The sequence below is a fragment of the Lissotriton helveticus genome, chromosome 6 (genome assembly GCF_964261635.1).
Source record: "Lissotriton helveticus chromosome 6, aLisHel1.1, whole genome shotgun sequence".
NCBI lineage: Eukaryota > Metazoa > Chordata > Amphibia > Caudata > Salamandridae > Lissotriton > Lissotriton helveticus.
This window is the reverse complement of record NC_136067.1, coordinates 1868545957-1868571143: the sequence shown is the minus strand read 5'-3', so window position 1 is coordinate 1868571143 and position 25187 is coordinate 1868545957. Positions and strand designations below refer to the sequence as shown.

General features: G+C 43.2%; 1 protein-coding gene across 1 annotated transcript in view; it reads right to left on the bottom strand.

Annotated features, from left to right (window-relative positions):
* Window positions 1-25187, bottom strand: part of TGFB2 (transforming growth factor beta 2) — a 404063-nt gene that overhangs the window by 196937 nt on the left and 181939 nt on the right. The window lies entirely within an intron of this gene.

Here is a 25187-nt window from a genome sequence, read left to right as displayed (position 1 = left end):
CATGAAAGCCCTCCATTGCCTCTTGGAAGCTAGAATTAAGTTCAAAGTTCTCAGCACTGTTCGTGGTGATCACTGAGGCAAAGGGTCTGGATGTCTGAGGCACTGAATATCACAAACCATGCACGAAAGAGCAGATGATCATTGACTGTTTGTGTCTTCACCCTACAAGATTTTAAAGGGAGGATTCATGGGGCAGGATCTTGGAAGTCCAGAGCCCACAGTTTTAAGATTCTCCGAACAGAAATACATGCATTTCAAAAGGTCTCAATTACAAATTATTTCAACTCCCCTAGATCTGATGTGCAGGCAAACAAGATTGCAATTAAAGAATACTGGAGCATGGAATCCCTCTCCCGACTGGACTCTGAAGTCCTCCTCCTCTCAAAGCGGCAACATTGATCGCAGCACTCTGAAGGGACAGGACCAAAAGGAGGCGTGTAAAGTTCAACCATACCTCTGAATGAAAGAATAGATAAATCATCAATACGTTTTGTTATTTCTGTGTTGCGAAGTTACTTAGACGATATATTTCCATGCTTTGATTACTTGTACAGAGGGCTCCAGGAGAAGATTAATTGGGGACGTCCGTCTGTTTGTGACTGTAGTACAGCTGGCCTTCTTTGCGTGTTGCTCGTGGTGAGCAAGGGAAGCTCGGCAGCAGGTTCTCTGTGTAGGAGGAGTTGCACCCAACACTGCAGACAAATACTGCTGAGAATGTAATAGGACATTAAAAGCAAGTACAACATCTGGATAAGGTATTACAGTCATTTCACAGTTGACTGGGGCAAGAGCAGTGAACAACTGAGGTGATGGCTCCTAGAAAAAGATGCTATAATCAGAGTGCATTAGTTTCTCGGAATCTACATGATTATTGAGTGTGCGAGGAATTGTCTGCTCCAGGTGTTGCAATTAGATAGAACTAGTGGGTTCCTGTTGCCATTCTAGTATCAGGCAAAGACAAAGTTTGAGTTCAAGATGGCATGGACACTTTTGCAAGATACTTCTATTAAAAGCAAAGTAAAAATAGATGACAAAGCTCTTTACACAGTGAGGAGAGGTAAGGAATTAGTTCTCCTCTTCGTCTAGAACATATTTAGACTAGTAAGGCTCGGTGTCATACCAACAGAGGAAGTGTATGTTCTATTAAACACGATGTTCTTCTAATGTCACAAAAGCGTCTATTAAGTACGGACCATGCAGCCTGTATTATTCCAGGGACAGCATCGCTCCAGCAAACATCAGATCACAAAAGGGATGATTGTGGTTTTTCAAGAAAGCTGCAGCTGTAATAACACACGTAGTTACCAGTGAGACCCTAACAAGCCCTTTTAACTGATTGACATATTATTGATCAGTACTGCGCCATATGTCATAGGAAACTAGTCCATTGCCAGTCTAGAAACCTGACAATTCTAGAAAGAGGCGGCTTTGGGAAAAGAAACCTTCTTAATCAAAGCCCCCTGATTTTTAACAAGTCCTCCCCAAATGAAACTTCCCCCCCGCATTCTTGCATTCCAGAAAGCATGTGAAAAAGCTATCCTCCATACATTTCTTCTCCACTATAAATAAGAATCAATGCCACAGCAAATAAAAAAACCTCACATTACCTTCCACAAACTGTACCCTTATTTATCCCAGACATTGCCGCCCCAACTGGTGTTAGCCTCGACCAATACTACTCCTGTCCCTCTCCAAGAGCTTTTTACGTGGTATCCATTTGGTATAACAAGAAACAAAGGTGAATAAAGGGTCTACAGGGGAACAAGAGTTTAAAGACCTATATACACCCTAACCCCTAATCAAACTAGCAGAAAACACAAAGGGGTGCTGTCGGTCTGTGAAGGCTAGAAAGTGTCTGTTTTCTAAAGGATGAGTGTGTGTAAAGACTGATAAGGGTGACAAAAGAGAAGAGAAGAAAACCCATCAGCCCACCCATTGGCAGAACATCATCATCTGGGATTTTTGAATGCAAACTGGTATCCACTAGGTACCTCACCATGAAGTATTGTAAGGAGACTCTAGTATTGGATCCACCAGTGATGGAAAGCCGGGCAGCAGTGTATTATGAGCTGTGGGTGATAATAAGTTGCAGTGCTAAACTTTAGAAAACAGACACTCTCTAGCCTTCACAGACCGACAGCATCCATTTGGTATAGACATTCTATGGCTTACCAAAAAATTCTCTACTTTCCACAGGAAACACTACTGCTTCGCAAAGTTAAGACTGCACTTTATAAATACCTATAATAATTTAAAGTAATAAATAAAGACGAGAACAAGACAGACGTAATTATAGTTCATACTTGATGAAGGCTTCCTCTACTAAATACTGGAAACTACAATCTAACATAATCAGTCTTAGTGAAACACACCGCAAAGTAATAACAATATGAAAATATACCATGTCTAATAGTTACATTAGAAAAGTACACCAAAACATGTTAAGGTGTGCGCACTCCCCACAGTTTATGTTGTTCCTTTACTTTTTTAGATTATGCAGTTTTCAGTTTTCCATATAGTGTGTGTGGAATTATTTATAAAGGAATCCACCAACTCAAGAGTTATAGTCTAACACAAGTATATTCCTAGAAAGAGGACTCCATCCATCTGACATCACTGAAGTTTTCCCACAAAAGATTTATATAACTCCACAGAGGTTCAGCTATAAACATTCCACAAAGTTCAGAATGTAAATAACATGATGATCAAAGATGTAAAAGGGAAACTCAAAATGGAACATATGCCCCCCCCCATCAAAAATGGAGAAGCCAAATTAGAGAGGTACAAAAGGAAAACAAGAAAACAGGAACTACAATAATACATCTACAACAAGGGAATAACTGATGTAATAATTGAGTAGACATTGCCAGGAGTTGACAATCATAGAAAAAAAACTATAGATAATATGCAACATTCAGGAACAGAATTTTAACTACGATTTCTGACTACTAAAAGACAATTGACGTTCCAAACGCATCCATCTTTGAGTTTAGCTGCTTCATTGATCAACATTCAACTTTGAGAGGACACACTATACTTCAACACTTTTTTTCTTTCTCAACTCTTCATCAACAACATTTACTCATTTAATCTTAAGAGTTTTTCTCATGCCATAGTTTACATTATGACCTTTCCCAACATTGTTGTAAATCTAGAATATCATCACTACCATTCTCCGTATCCACGGAGGGCAAACCTCCGAGCATGGCCTCTTTATTTTGAACTAGCAGCCCGTCCCGACGTTGTCCAGGTATGAAATAGAATGTGTGCAAAGTGTGTAATAGGCAAGGGATAATTATTTTAAAATGTCGCAGTAGAAAAAAAATTTTTGTTTCATTTGAATCTGGATGGAGAATAAATTGGTTATCGACAGCCCTGGTTGATGTTGGGCGCCGTGTGTAAATTTGTTTATGCAGAGGGTTGAGTGACAGCGCGCAGGAGACGCTGCAGTTATTGTCCCCGCAGGCACGCTCAGTCGCGTGTGCCCCCGCTTGAGGCCCGGCTCCAGCGGCGACCGTATTACAATGTGAATTATGTGACCCTTGAAAGTTATTTCCCGGTATTATTATTTTTTTAGGACCCACATGTCATGAAGGCAGGAACGTAACGGCAATTTAGTAAAGCACCGACGGCATTCGGCCCCAGTCTGTTTGACACGCACCCAGCACAAGGCACACACTACATTCGGCCCCAGTATGTGTGACACGCCCCCAGCACAACGTGCAGGCCCACAAGTGAGTAGAGCGAACGGTTACTTACCACGCCTCCAGCTGAACGCAGACGCCCATTGAACGCATACGCCCAGGTGAGCGATTGGCATCATAATTTAGGAATGTGGCGTGATTGGTGGCGGCCGGTTGCCACGCCCATTGGCCACGGCCCTTGCTCCCGTGCAATTCCGCAATTTCCGTGCACATTGTCGTTTGTCACGCCCCTTGCTCCCGCGCAATTGCGCAATTGGCGTGCCTCCAGCTGAACTCAGGCGCCCATTAAACGCTCTTGCTCCCGTGCATTTTCGCGGCCATTGGCCACGCCCATTGCTCCCGTGCAATTGCGCAATTGCCGCACCCATTGTCGTTTGTCACGCCCCCAGCCTTTGTCACGCCCCCAGCACACGCCCCCAACACAACGCACACATTTAAGGAAGGTTTTTTTTTTGTCGTCATGCCGCGCCCCACCCACGCACACGCCCACATGGGACTACTTTGCTGGCAAGGTTCTTTTATCTTTCAAATGTATATGGTGGCCATCTGTATAGCCTATGTCCTTCTGCTGCAACTGCCCATTCCAATGCTGTATTGGGTGTTATGATTGGTGCTGTGGTTACTGAGATTACCCGCCTCAAAGGTTAGGGCTCTCTCTCTATAATATTAGCATGGATATGGATAACTCAAAGGGTGTGGCTTTTGTATTGGAGTGAGGAGTATTCCTAAAAGCCTCAATATGTAATTTAATATCTTCTCCGCAGTCCCTTCCTACAATTTTGCACAATCAAATACTTTCTTTAAAAGTTTGTTTTAAAGCATTCTATCATCCCAATTGTGGTACCACTTATAAATGAATCCATCAACTCAATTGGTATAGCCTTTCACAGGTTTCTTCCAAGATAAATGACTCCATTCATTTCACATCCCTGCAGTCTTCTGATAAGAGATCACACATCCTGCAGGGTAAAGACAACTATATGTGCTTACCACCACATAAGTAAATCAGTACACTAGTAACTCTACCAGCTAACTGCTTGTGATGTTGTCAAGTCACAGAAGGCAGCAGACGCCCCTTTTGAAAGACTCCAGGTGTGATTCTGAAAGAAGTTGCTTGCAGCAGAATGTTTCAAGTTATGCTCCAAATAACCTCACTCTGAACATAGAGAAAGCTTCACAAATCCTTTGCTATGCAAAGGGACTGTAAGCAGCGAGGCGCAAAATGCGCAGTAAATTATTTTTGTTCTTAAATGGAGCAGGAATTGACTGTGTACGTCATTATGCATTTGGCTGGTGCTGGGATGGTGGTCTTTATGGGACAGCAGACCTCAGTCTCAACAAGTGAATTCAAAATGTGTTGGTTTTGATTCCAAGGCCGCTTGAAAGGGTCACAATGCCATAATAAAGGTCACATTGTGATTGTGACGTCTGGGATACCGTGCAGCAGCCCATATGACCCTACATGAGCCTCCTGATAACTGAATCTTGCACACATGTTATGTATTCACAATTAGCTGTAGGAATGCACTGCAAGAATGACTGATCAAGAAGCACACCTAATGACATGTCAATAATAGGAGTGGTGGGGTAGGGCACCCAAGAGTTGAGGTGCCGTACGTACAGCCAGAATAGGTAGATTTTCAGTATCTTCCTAAACGTAGTGAAATCCAGTTGGGTCCTAAGAGGCAGGTCGTTGCAAAGGTGAACAACACTTTTAGGGCCAATTAAGTGCTTAGGGTCGGTGTTTGCAGGAGGAGTGAGTTCTCACCCTTGCCATTTATACCAGTTCATTCATGTTTCTTGGTTTTCCACTACCTACTTTCTAAGTGCTTGTGTAGGACCTTGCAAAGCGGAAGGGCGGAGGAACCCCCTGGGCACTTGTTCTTAGGCTGAGTTTGCACTGTGCCCCTTGTGAATCACAGTGGCAGTAATGAATCGCAGCGCGCTTTTGTGCATTTTTAACATATACCTGTCATCTGCAAATTCAGCTAAACTGGTTTTCGAATGCAAAATAACTTTGGTGATTAAAGACCTAACTCATGGAATACGATCCTCGACAAAACAAAAAGAAACAGCTGCCCTGTAACGTAGTGCAAGTGTAGCAGACAACTCACAGACGGTAAACATAACTGCTGTCATATTTGTTAATATCAAAAAGGTTTTGGAAAGCAACTGCTGCTCCTGATAATAGGCGGCGGCCTCCCATCTAACTCACTACTTGATGAATTGTTGGCCTCAAGTTGTACCGTGGTGGAAGCGTTCCAACGGCACGAGCCGTAGCAGTTACTGTCGCTAGCTACTGGGCAATGCAGGTGTTCAACCAATCAGGTCGCCTGACGAGGTGTGACCCGCATGAATCTGTCGGCCCAATGCTTTTTGGGCTGTTCTCGGACTCGTAGCGGGCTTATCTGGTAGGGAGGCTCCCCGGCAAAGTGGGCAGCTTTACGCACGCACTTAGATGCCTAAATAGGTAAGAAGACCAGGCAGGCCTGTTTTTTTCACCATGGACCCTGCAGCATGTCAGTAAACTTTGCGCATGCTCCGGGTTTCAGAGAAAGTCCACTGAACACCAAGGAAGGCAATTTATGCATTTTTTATGCATTCCAGTGTAGAATTAGCAGTCCTAACATAAACCAATTTACTTAATCAAGGTCACACTCTGTGCAGAAGTCTATGTTGGTGACCCTCTCAGTGCCAACTTAGTTATTCTGTGCCCCTCACCGGATGCAACATTGTAGTCCTTCCTCTATGTTTGTGGAAAGTCCTGGTTTCTGACTTTCAAATCTGGCCATCCTAGTAATAGGCCCCTGCATAACGGTCTGGAAGTCTGATGTGCACATACATCTCCACCTAAAACTGAGTCAACTGGGTAGTTTATGAATTTCTTTCCATCCTGAGTCCCCCTTATTCAGAGCCTCAGAGGAATATTGTACACAATTGTTTTTTTAAAATACAGTCCATGGTACTCACACAGGGCCCATGCGCATGCCAGATCATACACTCAAAGTGCCTCTAGACATCTCCCAAATAAAGATAACGGCATTATCTTGGTGCTCATGACTACTCAGTCCGGCAATCGGTTGAATGAAGGCCAAGAGATAAATAGAGAATTGGACAGACTCGAGCTGGCATAATACTTTCCATAACTACGTTTTACACTCAGCCCACATTGCATGCACATGTAATTCCATCTATTTATTAGGATGTGAATCGAATTACATTTCCTCAAACTATAGAGGGTAGTTTATGTCTTAGAGGGATCGTCCATTTATGATGGCAAAATAATTACTGTGCTGTTGGCTACTTTCCATCCCCTTATACTGGTTCCCTCTAATAGCATTATACCAATCTGTTTACATTGCTTAATGTACTTCTGTGGTGCACGAGTATTCTCAGGTCCTTCTCCAGACGCCTGATATTTCTCATTTACATGGCATGGTTGCCTCACCCCGTACATGTGTTAATTCCCACCCACACATAAAAGGTCCATCAGTTTTTTTATGACAGTAGTGTTAGGGCCTGCTGCCAGTGTCTGGTGGCCCTGGATTTAACGGCTGTGGAGGGCCGAAATCTGGCTTTTAGGTTTCATTAAGGTAGGTTTTTGTCTTTTTTCCAGTATCTGGGGCATGTAGGTTTAATAGCAGAAGGGACAAGTTGCTAGTTTCTGTAGCCCATCTTTTCTCTAAGACTGGGGTCTTGGTGTGCTGGCAATACCAAGGGCCCTTGGTTTTAATGGCAGCAGTGCTTAATTTAAGCCTTTGGTTGCAGGTGGGTTCCACAGGCGCAGTACTTTTCCTCAACAGACTTTGATCAAGAGCTAGAGAGAGAAAAACATAAAATAGTGAAAGAAGGAGGAAAAAATGGAAAAACAATAACAAAGGGAGAGTGTGGGGATGAAAAAGAACCTGCAAGAATGAGATAAAGAGGCAGGGAGTGTTGCCCCCCACACTTCTTTTACATATTAAGCACTGGATGCCAATGTGGTTCTGGTGGCTGTAGATGTGTGGTCCGAATGACAACGTATTCCCATAGGGGTAAAAGAACCGCTAAGCATAATGTTGTTGGATGAATCACATATCCTTGCTTTGCCAAAATAGTGTTTGCTGCTTGTTGCTCACTGCCATAAGAAAAGGTGGATTTATCCTGCTCCAAGCAAATTCAAATATCCTACAGAGGCTGAAACCACAAGAGCCCTATGAATGGCCGCTGTCATTCCCTTGCATGAGGGATTAGTATGTACAAGATGGAAAGGGTACCAAACATGTTATTCTTCCTCTTTTTTAGCATTAGTGTGAGTAACTTTGGAAGTTCCCCATTTGATACTAAAAAAACTTGTTGTTGGAGCTGGCACTTTCTGGTTGGCTGAGGCAATGCCCCAGTCAGGCAGAACCTACCACTCCTGTCAGAGGTGGGTGATTACACTCACTGTATAACCTGCGCTCACCCATGGGTATCTTGGCACTGAGCAGTCAGGCGTATCACAGAGGCAATGTGTAAAGCATTGACACAGCACTCTCACACAATAAAAACACGTCACAAAAGAGAGGTATGTAAATAAAGTGGTGTATTGTAAATAAAGTTTGTATTCCACACACTCATTAATTAACACAACATGAACATCATGTATTTTTGGCATAAATCACATGTGGAAATATCACTAACAGTACCAGGCCCAACCATGTTAAGGTGACATCAGTAATATGCACACTTGGAAGAGATGCTACTTTACCCCCAAGCACTCTTATGTGGTGCAAAACATTGTCAAAACTGGACCCACCTTGACAAATATTACAATTCAATACCAGACAGTTACAGGGTGCAACCCAGATCACAACATTATCAAAAATGTGTACGCACAGATCATTAAGACACTTTTAAACTGCACTGTGGGCCAAGGATGCACAGGTACAAACCAATGTCAAATGTAGTATTCTTTTGGCAAGGAATCAATGTGTCAAGCAACACCATGGGGCGGTGTAATTAATAACAGGCGGTCCTTATGGAGTCACTCCCACACAATCACTCAGCACTGATATGCGGTGCCACGGATATCAGGCTGGTCTGTATGGAGCACACTCATACACACACGCACACATCACCATAATGTGGTGCAACTGATATCCAGCAGGTCAGTTAATAATACACATGTGGACCACGTGGGACAAGTCCTCCTCCACCTTTCTGCTAACCCGACTACCCTACGCCAACAGGCTGGAGATACGAATCCCTCCCCCCTGATATTAGGATGATTGTGGCCGGAATAACTCTTATTCCGGGTCCCAGGGGAGAAGGTGGGGGTAGGTAACAGGGCTAATTAGGTGAAAACACACCTCGGTATTCTTCACTACCTGGGCAGGGAACACATGTGTACCTGCCCTGGGAACACATGTGTACCTGCCCTGCCTTTCACCTACCACTTGCTTCACCCCTTAAGACTCACCCCAGGGGTGCTCTAGTGATAGTGAAAGTTCCTTTGGGATTTTCCAGTGGTTTAGAAAGGCCAACCTGAGCATAAGTGCAACTGTGCACACACAGGCCTGCAATGGCAAAATTGACACATTGCAAATGCAAACACACAGGCCTGCAATGGCAGGCTTGAGACATGTTTTAAAAACATCATACATGCAATTGTGAACACACTGGCCTGCAATAGCAGGCTTGAAATATGTTTAAAAGCATCAGGTAAGCACCACTTCTAACATGTGTAGGTAGGCACACACTTTCACTTAGCATTTACAGTGGAAAAGTGCCCAGAACCCTATGGCCACTAAAAGAGAATCTATCTGCAAAACCCAGGAAAAAGAAGCAAAACGTTTAGGGAAACAATACCTCAAGAGTATCAGGTCTAACAGTTGTCATTTTTGCTTATTTGTGTCTCATCATTACAGAGAGTATGGGCAGGGTTTGTGGTGCCCACAACCAATCTTGTGGTGGGAAACATGTTCAGTTAATGGTGGGAAAACGAGGCGATATTTCGATTGGTTCAGACAAGTCACAATTAGATTGGTGAGGCGCTGAGAATAGATAAAGCCACTTTTTACTCAGTGAATGCCTGGCTGTCAGGTGGCCATCTGAGTTGTTAATAGGCCAGAGGCAGAGAAAGATTCCGATGTCCCCTATGAATGGAGTGGTGCTTGTGAGGACGCCATTCAATAAAACATACACAACCTGAATGGACTCCACCTTCTACCGATTCTATGGTGCCACGTGCCTCCAAGGACCAGTCTTCTTTTCCATCAAAAACCTGGCTGCGATGCTTATTCTTGTCCTCACTGCAAGCATGTCTAAGAGGCATGACCCTGAGCCGAATGGGGAGAGACAGTCCTCAGGAGCAGCAAGAGGTGGCTGGGTGCCAAGTCATCAGGGTGAGAAGAGGGTGGAAGCCCCCTGTATGCACTATGAGTGAAGTGAGTGGAATATGCGACGTCCCTGTCAATCCCCACAGCCCCTCTCACCCCCCACACCTGTGACTCTGACTGCAGCTTGCTATGCAGCTGATTGTTCTGTACTTTTCTTCGGTACCCAATGGGAGCTTGCACTTTCCAATCCCATATGGCACCTGTTTTGTGTATGTGCCTAAAACTTGCACCGCCTGTTGCCGGGGCTGTCCCACAAACACCCCGGAGTCGATCTAGCGTGTTCATGATTTGTGCAAGGGTTATTCTATGACTGCAGAAGAAAAGTAAAACACCTCAGGACATTGCTACAGTGAATATTCGTAGCTGCAGCTTCAAGTACTCAGAGAGGGGAGCAGCATGGTCAGCAGTCTACTTTCCTTCAGTAGTGGCTGGTGGGTGTGAGACATCACTGTGATGAGATGCTGGTTGAAGCAAACCTTCAGCGATTCCAACTCCAGGAAAGAAAGACCATGTAGGAATGTGGTCAGAAAGTGAGAGACTCGTTTACTTGTGATGTGTCAAATATTTATCGAATAAGAGAAACCTAGATGGGCTGCTTTTGTCACTCGAGTGCAACTGGATAAACAGAACATTGAAGGAGACGTATTCTGAGAGCATAATGCAATTAGATAAATAACGTTTGCCACATCAAAGAAAATATTACAGCGCTGACAAAATAATGTGCTAAATATAAAAACAAGCAAAAGACATGCAAATGAGGGCCGGAATGTGGAAAAAATCAAACATTCACCCTCAGACACAGATCTGGATCAAATCGTTCTTTTGCTCACTATGCCACCCCAGTTCAGACCCAGTCATATGCAAATCATTCTTGACCCTGCTCCTCATTGGAACAGTCCAGCCGAACTGCGAAGCCAGGTCCTCCCTCGACTAGAATCAAGCATCCTGGGACCAGTTTAGGGGTTCACCCCTCATCAACCAGGATAGCTTGACTCCAGTGACACAGTGAGCCCGGGACCCACGTCTGGGCATACCAAACGCACTTAGACCGAAATATAAAAACAAGTCACTCATACATTTAGATGAAAATTAATAATGTATAAATCCTACCACTATTTGTATAGCATTCTATTTTAATGAATGTGAATTCAAATTGTGTACATTGAATAATGAAAACAGCAAGGAGGAATGGTTCAGAACAAAATATTTGCAGTTTGGCAGAATGCTTAAACAATGGCTACCAGCCTCTGACATCTTGCTATACTAATCACGTAGTTTTCATACAGCGCTTTAATGTTGCACTTCTGTTTACGTGTTCTAAAAAACAGGTGATAATATTACTTACTATATCTATATAAGTCAATATATCGACTTTGAAAGGATGGAAAGCTGAGTTAGGTTACCATTATTCCAACTCATGACTTGTGGAGTCAAATGTAAGCTTTTAACTCACTGAGTCAACTTGCCAGCAATGCCTCTGCAAAAATGAGATCAGGTGTTTGCCCAAATCTGGGGCTGAAACATAGATTTTTCAGGATTCCTCCAGAACAAGTCGAAGTAGTAGAATTGAATTATTCAACATTTAGAAAGGCACCTAAAGCAGCTGGTTCCAGTAGAGAGTCATCTATTGGCGTAGCAAGTAAAAAGAAGCGCATGCTACAATCTTATTTAAAGACATCTTTGCCCACCTAATTATCTCCAGAATAAGTCGAAGAGCATATAAAATGATTTAAATATATTATACTGCGTGTATCTCAACATTTGTTCGTTCATTATTTACATTTCGGTTTAGGTACAAATGTCATTAAGGTACTGCCAACCAGTCTCTACAATGTGTTGGAAAAGGGAACCTTCAAGCGTTGACGCTGGGGTAATTTCTCACTTCTTGTTTTTCATACACCTAAAACTACACTCTTCATACATACACCCTTGAACAGACTTCCAATTAAATTTTCTTGGGCAGACTTGTGTCTTCTGGTAGACACAGAGAGCAACGGGAAAGGTCTCAATATTACTTGTTTGGACACTTCATTGAAGCAGACTTCAATCCCACTTACATGAACCATTAACATACTGAGGATGAGAGGGGGTTGTTAGCATCAAAACTCTAATAATGCACATTAGAGAGGACCCTCGTCAAGCGGTACTTATTGTGGTCACTAGAGAGTCAAGCAGGGAGTAGAATAATTATTGCAACAAATACAACTTCAGGCTTGTCCTAATGGCTTCAGACTGAGGTACCAGATCTTGTCTCCCAACATCCGGAGTACCATTTGACGGTATCATCAGGATGAAGCAGATCCTTGCACGGTCTTATGAATGAAGTGGGCAATCCTAAACTTGCCTCTACCACTGGCTTGCAGCCGATCAAGATTTCTTCCTGATCACCAGAGGCTGAATAGTTGGATGCTGGGATGGCTGCTGCACATCCATTAGTCCCCTAATAAGGCCGCCATAAAAGCTGTTGCAATAAGTCTAGATTCCATGAGGTCCAACACCACCAAAGCTATATCTGAAGCTTGAATGTGGTGGGTAAACTTTTTTTCAGTTTCTGAATGTAAAAAAACACTCCTTAAATCACTAAATCACCTGGGATGTAAGGCCCCTGAAAAATAACCAGATGTAAAACCTAGAGGATTTCATGGAGGGAGAAATAACTGATCGGAGTGAAATTACCAACCAATTCGGAATATAAAGATTGGATGCAAAAACAAGTTAAATCCAATATAAGATTCCCAAAACACCTTTGATTAAATTGTATGGTTAAATAAATATAGTCCAGATTCTTAGTCAACTATATCACACCCCAAAAGAAGAGCTGTCATTTTGCTTTAAAACTGAAAAAGTGCTTAGTGTCACTTTTGATGTGCCCCCTGAAAAGCAGAACAATAATATTGATTGGACACAATGTTGAAAACAGAATATTGAAATCGAATATCACCAGTTCAGTAATCTAGATTTTCTATACTTAACTCCACATATATCTATTTACAAGGTGCATACATCCTCACGATACATAGATGCAGTTAGTAATAATAAATATATACATGCCTATATGTACTTGCCTTTCGATACTGTGGTGCATTGATATTCTGTCTTCAATATTCTAGTCCCACAATATTGTTGATGTTGATAGTCAGTAGGACACTCATTGTTTTCCATTGGCTCCCAGTCTATGCATGAGTTGTCATTAATTTGATCCAATTTTAGAGCAATTTATCTTTAATGTTTGGGGTGTCTGATCAGCCGTAGGTGCGCTGACGGCTACATTAAAGTACTAACATGGAAAAGACACCCTCTCTATTTTTGTACTAATCAGATTTTAAGGCACACAAGTTATGTGAGCATGTTAGAGTATCAAGGTCATTGGATTGTTTTTTTTACACTTGATATTTCGCCTCCAAAAACAGCAATAGAATGAACAAATTCGAGCCTGGACGTTCAGTGCCTCTATTGTGTGGCGATATTCTATGAAATTACAGTTCTCTGTTTGTATATTATCACAGAGATAGAGCCAAGCAGTCCAGAAAGGTTAAATACCCCCTCTGCCCGTAGGGAAATACGTTTTCAAGAGCCCTCCCACATCTCTACTGCTGGCGACCCATACATAGGTTCAGAAGGGCTGGCTCCATGCTAGATTCCCAGAATGTTAACAAGATATTAATTTACTTACAGTGAACACGAATGCACTTCATGTGCATAATCAGCAGTTATCTTGAAAATATGGCATGGACCAGCCTCGCCCCCAGTCCACGGTGTACACCCCTCTTCTATTACTTCATTCCATATACAATACAGCGCCCTCTTTCTGATCCCTGAAGAAGTGTGACATGGAGGCGGGACAAGCTCCTAATGAGATAAGTTTCATAGCATGAATTTGCCTTTGTCAATTACATTAATGCATGTTAAATGAGGAAGGCATTGCTATCCAAAGAAAGAGAACTGTGGAATTCACTGCGTTCTCATACTAAATAAATAACAAGCACTGACAAAGGCAAATGTTTGGGCTATGATGGAGTGAAAAAAATATTTTTTGTGTAACTCTGAGGCAGAGTTCTCTTTGTTAGTTCTGAAGACCCAGAGTGTCATTATCTCTGTACTGTGCATGACATACTATCAGTTTACAGAGGGGAACAACAATTTGTTAAAAAACTTAAACAGTCTGCCATGCATGCACTAAAGTGCAGCAAAATGGGCTCTCTGAATGTGGAAGAAAAAGTTTTAAAAACGATGTCAATCTGTAACATGCTCCTTTTCTCTAATACCAATGCAAAGCTTCCCCCTAGTAACATTAAAGTCCGATTACGTTAAAAATACGAATACAAATTCAGGCAGTTGACTTTATGAATAGTACTATCAGTGGGGAAACAACCTTTACAACGCAACTTTTACAATGCACTACCATTACAACAAAACTTTTACAACGCAACATCCATTACATCGCATTTCATTACAACGCAACTATTACAACGCATGACACTACAACGCATACCATTACAACGCATGTCATTACAACGCAGTCATTACAACGCATACCATTACAATGCATACCATTACCATTCAACACTTACCCTACTGTTGCACCCCCTGGAGTTAGAATAGTAATTTGTACCCCTACACTATCCAATACTTACCATACATGCAATGTAATGTTATGCGTTGTAATAGTATGCGTTGTAAAGGTAGTATGCGTTGTAATGGAATGCGTTGTAAAGGTAGTTTTTAGAAATTCGTTGTAATGGCATGTGTTGTAATGGAATGCATTGTAATGGATGTTGCGTTGTAAAAAATGCGTTGTAAAGGTATGCCTTGTAAAAGTATACGTTGTAACGTCATATAATCCTATCAGTGTGTCTATTGTCACAGTATTTCACTATTTTAGCAGCTATACAAGCTGTATGCGTTTTTAATGGAATATGGTAATTCGCATTTAGTTTGCTGCTGATAATTGCCCTGTGTAAACTGAGGTGACAACCGATGCCATTAAAACAGAATTAAGAGGGTTATACTGAACATTTATCTCCTGGGCCATTCCTTACTGCTTAGTTTGTTAGTACTGTAGAAAACAAACTCCCTCTGTGTGCTGCACTTTTTCTATGGAATATGGCGAAGCCTTCTTAGCGCCTTGCCATGAGTTTCTATACATCCCTTGTGCCCAGAGCTTGGTCATAAATAAGCAGAGATGTTTAATGATACCAATAAAACGTATTAAAATGAGAAGTACACACAGAGGCAAGAAACGACAGCACTGTGCAGGGGTGGGGGTGGCGGTAAAAACACTAAGTAACAAGATGGCTCAACGAGTTAAATGCTCGCGTCTGACACCTGCAGAGTTCGACTCCCAGTATCCTGCAAGAATTACAAAGGAGGAATTGTTTAAAAAAATTGTTTTATCCTTTTAAACTTCATAGCTGAACCTTCAAATTTCTAGTTATGAAATGCCCGGATTAATCAAGAGTAATAACTGGCAAATCAATAGTTGGCAGGGCGATTTACAAATTAGACTTCAATTAACAGATTTAATTGCCTGTGTTATAATACTTAAGTTAACTCTGATTAGCCACGGGGGGGGGGGGCTTTTGAGACAAGTGATTTTGTTTTTAAAATATTATATTTTTATCAATTTTAATGTAAGATAATAATTGTATGTCATTTTTTATCAATATGTACTTTTATGGTTTTCAATATAAAACCGAAAAAATATATTTTGATTGATTGATTGACTCCCAGTATGTATATAAATTAAAAGAAGTCCACTTCTGACTGTCCTATCGATGGGATAGTACGTTTTATCAGAGAAAATGTTTTGTGTTCTTAAAATAACCCTCACCCAACAAAATGTCCTATGATGGCTTGCTTCATCATCGGGGTCTTCCCACCCCGCTGCGGGACGGGGGGGGGGGGTGCTACGACCGATGAAGGCGCGGGAGCACTTGGGTGTTGACCATGAGGGGATGGGAGTGGAATGGTCAGAAAAAATAAGTGTTGTTAAAAAGTACCTGGCTAGTTGAAAGATAATATTTATTAAGTCTTTTAGCTGGTACTACTAAAACCGGGGTAGTGGAGATTTACACTACGATGGGTGTTAACACGTATGACAGGAGTCCACCTTGTACCTTACCTCTCCTCCCCCGTTTGGTTTACATTGACTCCCAGTATGGTCAATTCAGACTTCCAACAATTTAATGGCCATTTAATTGAGTCCCATTTCATTGAATAATAGTAACAAGTGTTACACACAGTGCTTAGAGAAAGCAAAAGTGCTATACGAAACACTACATCAAAACAAGAAATTCTTATGAAGTAAAAGATTCCACTCTGTATCAATTGCAATCCTGGCCTTATTAATGCCGCTCCAGGCCGGAGGTAGGTCTAGGGTGATGTCACTTTAACCCCTTGCATGCTGATGACGGCCCCCAGCCGTCATGCACTACGGCGCTCGTGTGCTGATGACGGCTGGGGGCTGCCATTAACCCGCCCACTTGCGATTTTGCCGCACAGGCGCAGAATCGCGGCCGCATGCAAGGGGTTAATTTCCCTACAGACTTTGACTCGACCGGCGAACAGAGTTTGGTCCTCCGGTTTAAGTTCAAAACATTTAGTCACATTCCGTCCTGCACTTCAAACTGCTTGCGCTGAGCGTACATTCCCAAGGTGCGGCTATAAAAGGCCATTTTGTGTGCCAAACAGACGTACCGAACTCTGTGACCAAGAATAGAAAGCCATCTCTGCTCAAGATGTACTGAGCTCGAAGGTTCCACGTGCAAAGCCGAGGGGACCCGGCTGAGACCAACATCACATTACACCGTATTTACACACCATTGCCCTTGAAAGGGCACCATGGCCATGTGGGGACGATATCAATTCTGCTCTGTTGCTCTTTCGATTACGTCCCCTTATTATCAGGTTTTAAAACAACACAGGTCTCCCACAATGCCCCTGCATGGCATAGTATGGTATGGTCTGGAGTCCCCCTATCATATGGGAACACATTGTTCCACCCAGCAGGATACGCTTTCTTAGCTTCCCTTATCATTGTCTGTCAGATAATGCAGACTAACCCTAACATTTACCCACACTTTTCCTCTCGAAGCTGCACGCTTCATTCGATGATGGTGGCCCTTATGCTCCATCCATTGACGTTTGAGTCTGTAGTTCAGCCACTGTATGTGGTTTTCTAGGCGCTGTCCTGAAAATTGCAGACAGGCGTCATGGCATATGCTTGCCGAGATGTGTATGTGTCTGTATGGCCATAAGCAATATCTCTCTGGTAATATAGGTTCAAAAGTCACTAGCCCTAATCTTGTAAATTACACTGGTGTCTGGCACTTTTGCATTAGTTCACCATTGCTGGATTTTTTTGCAGTAACATTTGAGACACTGACCAGTGCTAGAAGGCCATTTACAGTGATTGACCAGTAAGAATGTGTCAATTCTTCATAGAATCAAGACTGGTACAAAATTGCCCACTGTTAATGCAGAATTACACAGCACAAGGCCAGAATGCTTCACTATGGGCTTGGAAATGCTTATGCTATGATACCAACATTAACATGGCTCACTTTTACCTCTGTTCACCTCAGGAACTGACGTTTGAAAAACACTCTGGTAGGTCCATGAAAGCGTGGGACGTTTACAAAGCATTCCATGAAATTCAAGATTGAAAAGCAAACAAATATATTGCAAAGAATAAGATTCTTGTTAGAGCCACCTACAAACTGCCCCCCTTCTCCAGACAACCCATAGACATTTTACAAAGAAGGAACTGTATGTTGCATTATAACAGCCTTTTTGTACTCTGCCCCGCATGAGCTATTTGATAGCGCCAGCCCTGACATGAAAAACAAAACTACCCCACATTGGACTGCCTTAAACGATTCATAACATGAGCCACAAAAATGCCATGTGCATTAAGCGTCGAAGGTTTAAAACCAGCCATCCTGCTGAAGTAAATTATGGGTGAAAGGAAAGATACAAACACAAATTTGTTTTATCAGAATGTGCCCTAAGGGCAGAGAATAATTCAAAGTTTTCTTTCACTTTATTCTGCTCTTAAATAACCCACGAGGTGGCAGGAATAGTTGTAAACACGTTGTAAAATTCACAAGGGATAATATTTACATTTCGACAAAGTATTCAGTTAGGACGTGTTAGTTACTCTTGATTTATCGGACCCATATAACGTTCAGAAATTGTGCACTGCACTGTGCAGAACTCTTTTGAGGGGGCAGTTTATTTATTTAGAAAGTTTTATATAGCGCGAACAAGATCTTTGCAGATATCAGAGCGCTTTACAAGGACACGGGGGTGATAGAGTAATACAAAGTAATATTTGAGGTAGTTAGGTACAAGGTGCTTAGTTACATAGATAGGTCAAAAACATGAGGTAGGTCACAGGTGAGGTAGTGTCGGTACACGGTGCATAGTCAAACAGTTGCGTCAATAATATAAAGTACAAAAATAAGGAGCATGTACTTGCTTAAGCGTGTTTACAATTTTTGGAGATAGCATAAAGGTGGGCATAGTTGAGGTGGGTGAGTGCAGGATGTATAGTCCCACAGGTGCGTCAGTAGTAGAAAAGTAGGGATCGTTGAGGTGGTGTGGGTAAAGTGTGCAAAGTCAAACAGGTGCGTCAACAATATAACAATATACAAAGTCAAACAGGTGCGTCAACAATATAACAATATACAAAGAGTGAACGTATACAATCAAGTAAGTCGATAATACAAGTGATACAATAGACCAGGGGGGTCAGGCAGGTCTTACAGAGCAGATTCATGAGAAATACGGAATAGTAGATCATGTGTATTTAGCCATGAGGATCTCTTTTACTTCTTTCTTAAAAAGTTTGTTGGAGGAGATGAGCCTTGTTTCAGGTGGGAGTGAGTTCCAGATCCTGGGTGCCATTCCTGAAAAGGAGCGTTTATATGTTTTTTCCTTCCGAAAGCTTCGAGGCTTTAGCAGAAGATTGTTTGTGCTTCTAGTAGTTCTAGAGCCACCCGAAATTGTCAGCTTTTGAGTGAGGTAGGCGGGTGAGTTCATGTGTACAGCCTTGTGTGTCATGCAGGCGATTTTCAGATGCATTCTGGCTTCAAAAGGTAGCCAGTTCAGGGATTTAAAGTCAGGGGAAATATGCGAGTGTTTTTTTGAGCCAGTGATGAGTCTCGCTGCGGCGTTAAGGGACGCTCTTAGGGGTGCCGTTGTAGTTAGGGGGAGCCCGCAGAGGGCGGTGCTACCGTATTCTATGTGCGGGATGACTATAGATTGAACTGGCACATACACTTACACACACTATCTTGGTTTTACTGACACAGAACGATACGCTGTGCTGAGGTATTGGAAACTCCGGCCCGCACTCGGGAGGCTGCATCTTCCTTGGTCATCTAGACGCCCAGAAACTATAACTATTAATGATAATGATGCACATTGTAGTTAGTGATATACCTCATGAAAAATAAAGAAGTATATTACAGCCCTGAAGAAGTCGTAGGGTGACTAAACCTGAAGACAAAACATGTGTTGGCTGGTGCAAGGCTGGTGTGAAATCAGCTATTAAGAGAAGATTTGATGGACTTGAAGACTACTGGAGTACTCTCATTTGGACTAAAGATATTTATAAATCTCACACTTTGTCAAGTACCATCTCTAATTGCACGCTTTCGATACATATGAACGAAGGGGTTCACCCGCTGCTGAATTTGTGTAAAAAAAAAGGTAAAATATAAAAGATTTAACAAAAAAAAACAAGTGAAGGAGCTGGGAGGTTCTCTTAGCAGTCCTTCTTCAAGTCAAGCAAATGCCACAGGTTTGATCACTAACAAGCTTCCTCGCCCTGATTCCAACCCAGGCTTCTTTCTTCCACCAGCCTACACTTCCTGTCCCTTTATCTCACGATGGCAGGTTCTTTTCCAATCTGCTCCCTCCCTTTGTCTCTGCTTTCCTATCTTTCTCGTCCTCTTTCTATATCCCTTTTTTGCTTTTTTGCTTTCTTGCTTTGAGTCAAAGTATTAGGATAAAAAAAGTCCCAGTCCCTAAAACTGAGTGCTGCTTCCCTCCACCTACAAATGTCATGTTATGTTATGTTATGTTATGTTATGGGAGTTTATAGCGCGCACAGCTACTCGTGAGAGTGTCCCGGTGCGAGCCCAAAAGCCAGAAACACAAAGGAAAGAAGATAGTAGAGACAGACCCTGCTCAATTGAAAATGAGATTTTTAAGTTTCTTCCTAAATTGGATAGGTTTCTGTAGGCTGTGCAGGTCAAAAGAGAGAGGGTTCCAAGTTCTAGCGGCTAGGTATGCCAGAGAGCTGCCACCCTTTCTTTTCAGGCTGAATCTGGGAATGGTAGCCATTAGCATGTTAGAGGAACACAGGTGTCTACTGGGGATGTAGAACTGAAAGTTCTTCCTGATATAGGTAGGGCCATACTCATAGAGTGCAGCATGGGCCTCCACCTATTTTATCCTTGTGGGTGGGCATGGCTAAAACTAGTCTGGGTAATTAGCAGTCTTTTTATACTATAAATTAACACAATTTGTCCATTTTTAAAACTATTGCATCATAATATGGCATTAAAACCACATTTTTGCAAAAAATGCCTAGCCCTTCCATCTCCACCTTCTTTTCTCTCACAAAGTCGCTCTGTCCATCAAACGTTTTTGCTCATTTTCCTGCCCTCATTTACTAAGTAACACCGGACTTTTTCCCAACCCCAATAGTTTTGGGGAGCCAGCACCCCTTGTCAAAATTTTGTTCCAGCACCACGCAACACATCACAACTCAAAATTCCTTGAGAGCTGCGTTCACCACCAATAAGTACTGTCAAAGGGCAACACAGAAATGACACCACTGCACACTTGCATAGCTGCCAAGTTTCCCAGGTCTATGTGTGATGTGCTGTTCCACTTCAGGTTTTTTTCTTTATTCTGGGACTTGTAGTCCTGATTTATAATGGAATTAACAGAACTACAAGTCCCAGTATTTAACCCGTTAAGTGCTGCCGTCGGCCATTGAACGTTCGGAGCACTATCTGGCTGGTGCTGCGCACGTTCAACGGCCGACGCAGCCCCGCCCGTTTTTTAAAACGGCTGCACTGCCGCGAAATAGCGGTAGCGGCCAACAGGTTAAATAAAGTACCTGGACTGGAGCAGCACATCATGGTTGTATGATGGAACAACGCATGCAATTACTTTTCATGCCTTAACAATCCGGTCATAACCACAATCGCATCTTTGCCACACATGTCTTTACCACACTTGCCTTTACAGTAAATTACTTTGTAAAGGCATGATTGGTAAAGGTAAATGAGTGGTAAAAGTTACATCCAGCCCCCTCCCTGAGCCCTAAAATCTGGCCCCAGTCCTTAAAACTACCCCGACCCCAGCCCTTAAAACACCCCAGGCCCACTACCCTGAGCCCTAAAACTGGACCCCTGCCATAAAAATAGACATGACCGCAGCTCTAAACACACCCCGCCACCCATCCTGAACCCTAACAATGACCCAGCCCAAAACACTACAACAACCCCCCGCCCTGAGCCCTAAGACAGCAGCCCCAGCCGTAAAAACTATCCAGACCCACCACCCTGAATCTTAAAGCCCAATCCCCAGTGCTGTAAAATGCCCTGACCCCAGTCCAACCTAAAAATCTTGATAACTACTCACCAAGCCACCGTTCCTTCCATTGTCGTCCCCAGGAAGTCTCCAACACCGCCCACCCCCGCCCACTCGCCCCAAATGCTAGACCGCAGACTTTCTTTACCATGCATATACCTTTACTGCCTTTACAACGGAAATTATTGCAAAGGAATATGCACAATAAAGGCATATGCGTGGTAAAGGTAAGCATGGTAACGCTTGCGTTCAAACTGCACGCACGGTTTACACCGCATTGTTAATGCGGTTTATCACACATCCCACATGGACCTGGGAAACTTGACAGGGATGCACTCACTTCATGCAAGTGCCTGTAGCGTCATTTGACCATAACATGATGTCAATCATAATAATAATAATAATAATAATAATCCACATTTGTAAAGCACACAATCACCCGTAAGGGTCTCTAGGCGCTGGGGGCCGTCAGGAAGATTAAGCAAGCTATTGCGCAGAGTCACATAGTGCTGTGCTAATCTGCCCCCGGTGCCGGGGATCGAACCATGATCCCAAGATTCCGGAGTCAGTCGCCCTAGCTGCGACGCCACACCTCTTCCCTCATCATACATCCCTGCACATGATAGCTTCCATGTCAATTCATATATCCTTTTTAGATTTAAATACAAATGGCTTTACATTTATCTGTGTGATTATATTGTTTCCAATAGCTTCAGCTTCAGGCAGTGGTACTAGTATTTAGAGATTTATACCCTCCCCACCCCACCATCCAAGAGGTTGCAAAATGTGAAGAGAAAGAATGGGTTTAAAGCCAGCATTTCACTTCCAGTTAAACACAAACAACTTTGACCTTCCTCTGCACACCTAAGTGTTTCCTTCTGCCTTAAAACTTGCATCCTGCTGCTTTCCTGTGATCAAAGGGCTGTAAAGCAAAGGAGAGCTGGCTCTTCTCTCTCCTGCAGCAAAGAAATCTCAATTAAGTCATCAGTGCGGCGGAAGGAAGGAGAGGTGGGGGCAGAGAGGAGAGCTTTCACAGGAGGGCAGAGGAGTGGTTGTGTCCCACCTCAGAGATCCAGGGGCATAGGAGAGACCTTGATTTACCATTTCGGTCACTTGATTCAGTCATGTCAAAGGGATTGAGACATTCCCAGCAAGAACCCTCTGTCTGCTTACCCAGCGTGAGAAGCGTGGCTCAATGGTTAGAGCAGCAGACCCTGATGCAGAGGTCTGGCCCGGGACCAGGGTTCAATTCTCGCCTCGGCGGCTCTTGGACTCAATTTCCCCGGACCTGATAATTCTCGCCTCGGTGCCTAGTCTAATCATGGGTCCCACTCTGTGACTCTGGGCAATAGCTTGCTTAATCTCCAAAATGGCCCCAGCAGCGCTTGGATGTCTGGCTTCAACTTGGGGGTGCCCAGGAGTGGACATTTCACAGGAAAGCCAGGATGGGTTCCACAGCGGTATTAATACAGCGCTACGAGACCTCTGGGTAGAAGTGCGCTATATAAATACAAACACATTTACATTTACCCAGGAGTGTGATTCCAATCAATCAATCAATCGATCAATCAATCATGGTTCTTATAGAGCACAGCTAATCATCCGTTAGGGCCTTAAGGCTCATGATCGATAATCATCTAAGTGTCTTCTCGTCCTTGCCATATCACTGGAGTGAAAGGCAGGGCAAGGCTGCTGAAATGAGGGCGTGCACGCCACTCTGCAGATGGACTGCCCGTTATTGCTTGTCCTGGTCTACATGCCTTGCTCCGCTAACTGGTCCTAGACTTCCAAACTTCATTAAATTCAATGAAGTTGTCATGAATACTTAACATTGCTTCTGTACTGCACTGCCTCCATAGCCACAGCAAACACCTCACCATTCATGGGGACTGGCAGTTCACTCTTGCATTCAGGTATCTTAACTCCTGCTACTTTGTGTCAAGGGGCATTCCCTGGCTGGTTCATCGGCCATCCTATGCAACCACCCATGGGTGTTGACACAAATCCCTATCTATAGACGTTCGTGAAAAGGAGATTTGTGCTAAAATCTTATGCCTCTTTGAGGCAGGAGTAATGAGGAGAAATGATTTCACTACTTATCATTTTTCCTACTTTGCATGCATACTGCGATGTCCAGCACACATACAAAGCAGGAACAGTAATAAAAGGGCAGTTTTTGTACTGGAAGGCTGCCCTTCCAGTACAATTACGATACCTTACAGAACACACACGCTCTTGCACTATGGTGAAAGGGTCAATGTGTTGGCACACGGCAGCCTGAAGTGCTTTGCAAATGTATTCTAGCCTGTTTACACCCTATTCTTTCTCCCTTTCTTGCCTTTCTCCCCCTTGTTCTGGGTCAAAGTTTGGTAATCAAAAATAAGTCTTGGTCCATAAAAATGTGCCAGAGCCCATCACATGGGGTTACCAGCACAAGTTAATCACTGTCTTTAATTCTGTGTCTTCTAGTACATGTCTTTGATCTCCCACATCCTTTATTAGCTGCATGATTTGTATTTTCCTGTTTGTCAGAGATAGACACTCTGTTGCAATTGCAGTGGCTCTTGCCGGCTCTGATGACTTGATGTCTCGCTCCTGCAAGCTGGTTTCCTGATTTTCTTTCCTTGTGTTAATCTTTGGTCTCTGAATTCAGAAGACTATGGCAATGGACCCTTAGTGTTAGCAAGGGACACTATTGCCTACTATTTTGTCCACAATCCATAACAAGATAGAATAGACAGAAGTTGTGGTGTCCAGCAGTGTCTCTGTGTGATGTTCTTAACAAGGTATTGCACACAGTCGCTTTCGGCCAAGACCTGACAGAACTCAGCAATGGGCAGCATCGTGGGAAGATTGGTCACTGTTCTCGGATGCACAGGCCCAGGTTTACTAATGTTTTGTGCTGGGTTTGGGTCACAAAAGTGATGAAAACCCAGTGCAAAGAGCAGTGGTGAGATTTTCTATCCAGCACAAACCAGGATTGGCATTGGAAAGTTCTCCAAGGTAACGTAGAGTTGTGCTGTGCGCTACTTTACAACACCTTGTGTCAGGGCATTCCATGGACAGTACATGGGCATTTCCGTGCAACCATCCACGGGTTTAGGCACAAATCCCAATCTACTGACATTTGTAGACAGGAATTTGCACCAAATCTTACGACTCCTCAAGACAGGCTTAGATGTTTTAATTTCTCCTAAATGTTCCACTTCAGCATGTGTACAGCATGGCAGAGTGGGCTAAAGAACGGTGATGGATCAAACCCAAATCTTTTGACTGGGTGTGAGTGTATGATTGGTTCAGATGCTCCGTCCATCACCACCCCCTTTTGTACCGCTTTGGCCGCCATACGTGTGGCAGGGTATGCTCAGACGTGAGTCCCTTGCTCACTTTGCCACTGGATTCAAGCAAGCCGGGCTGAAGACGGCTGGAATGCCAGAAACCGGTCCTCGGAAGCTTGTTTCCGGTCCAGGGAAGGCATGGCTTGGCAGTTCGGGCTGGACTGTTCCCGTGAGGC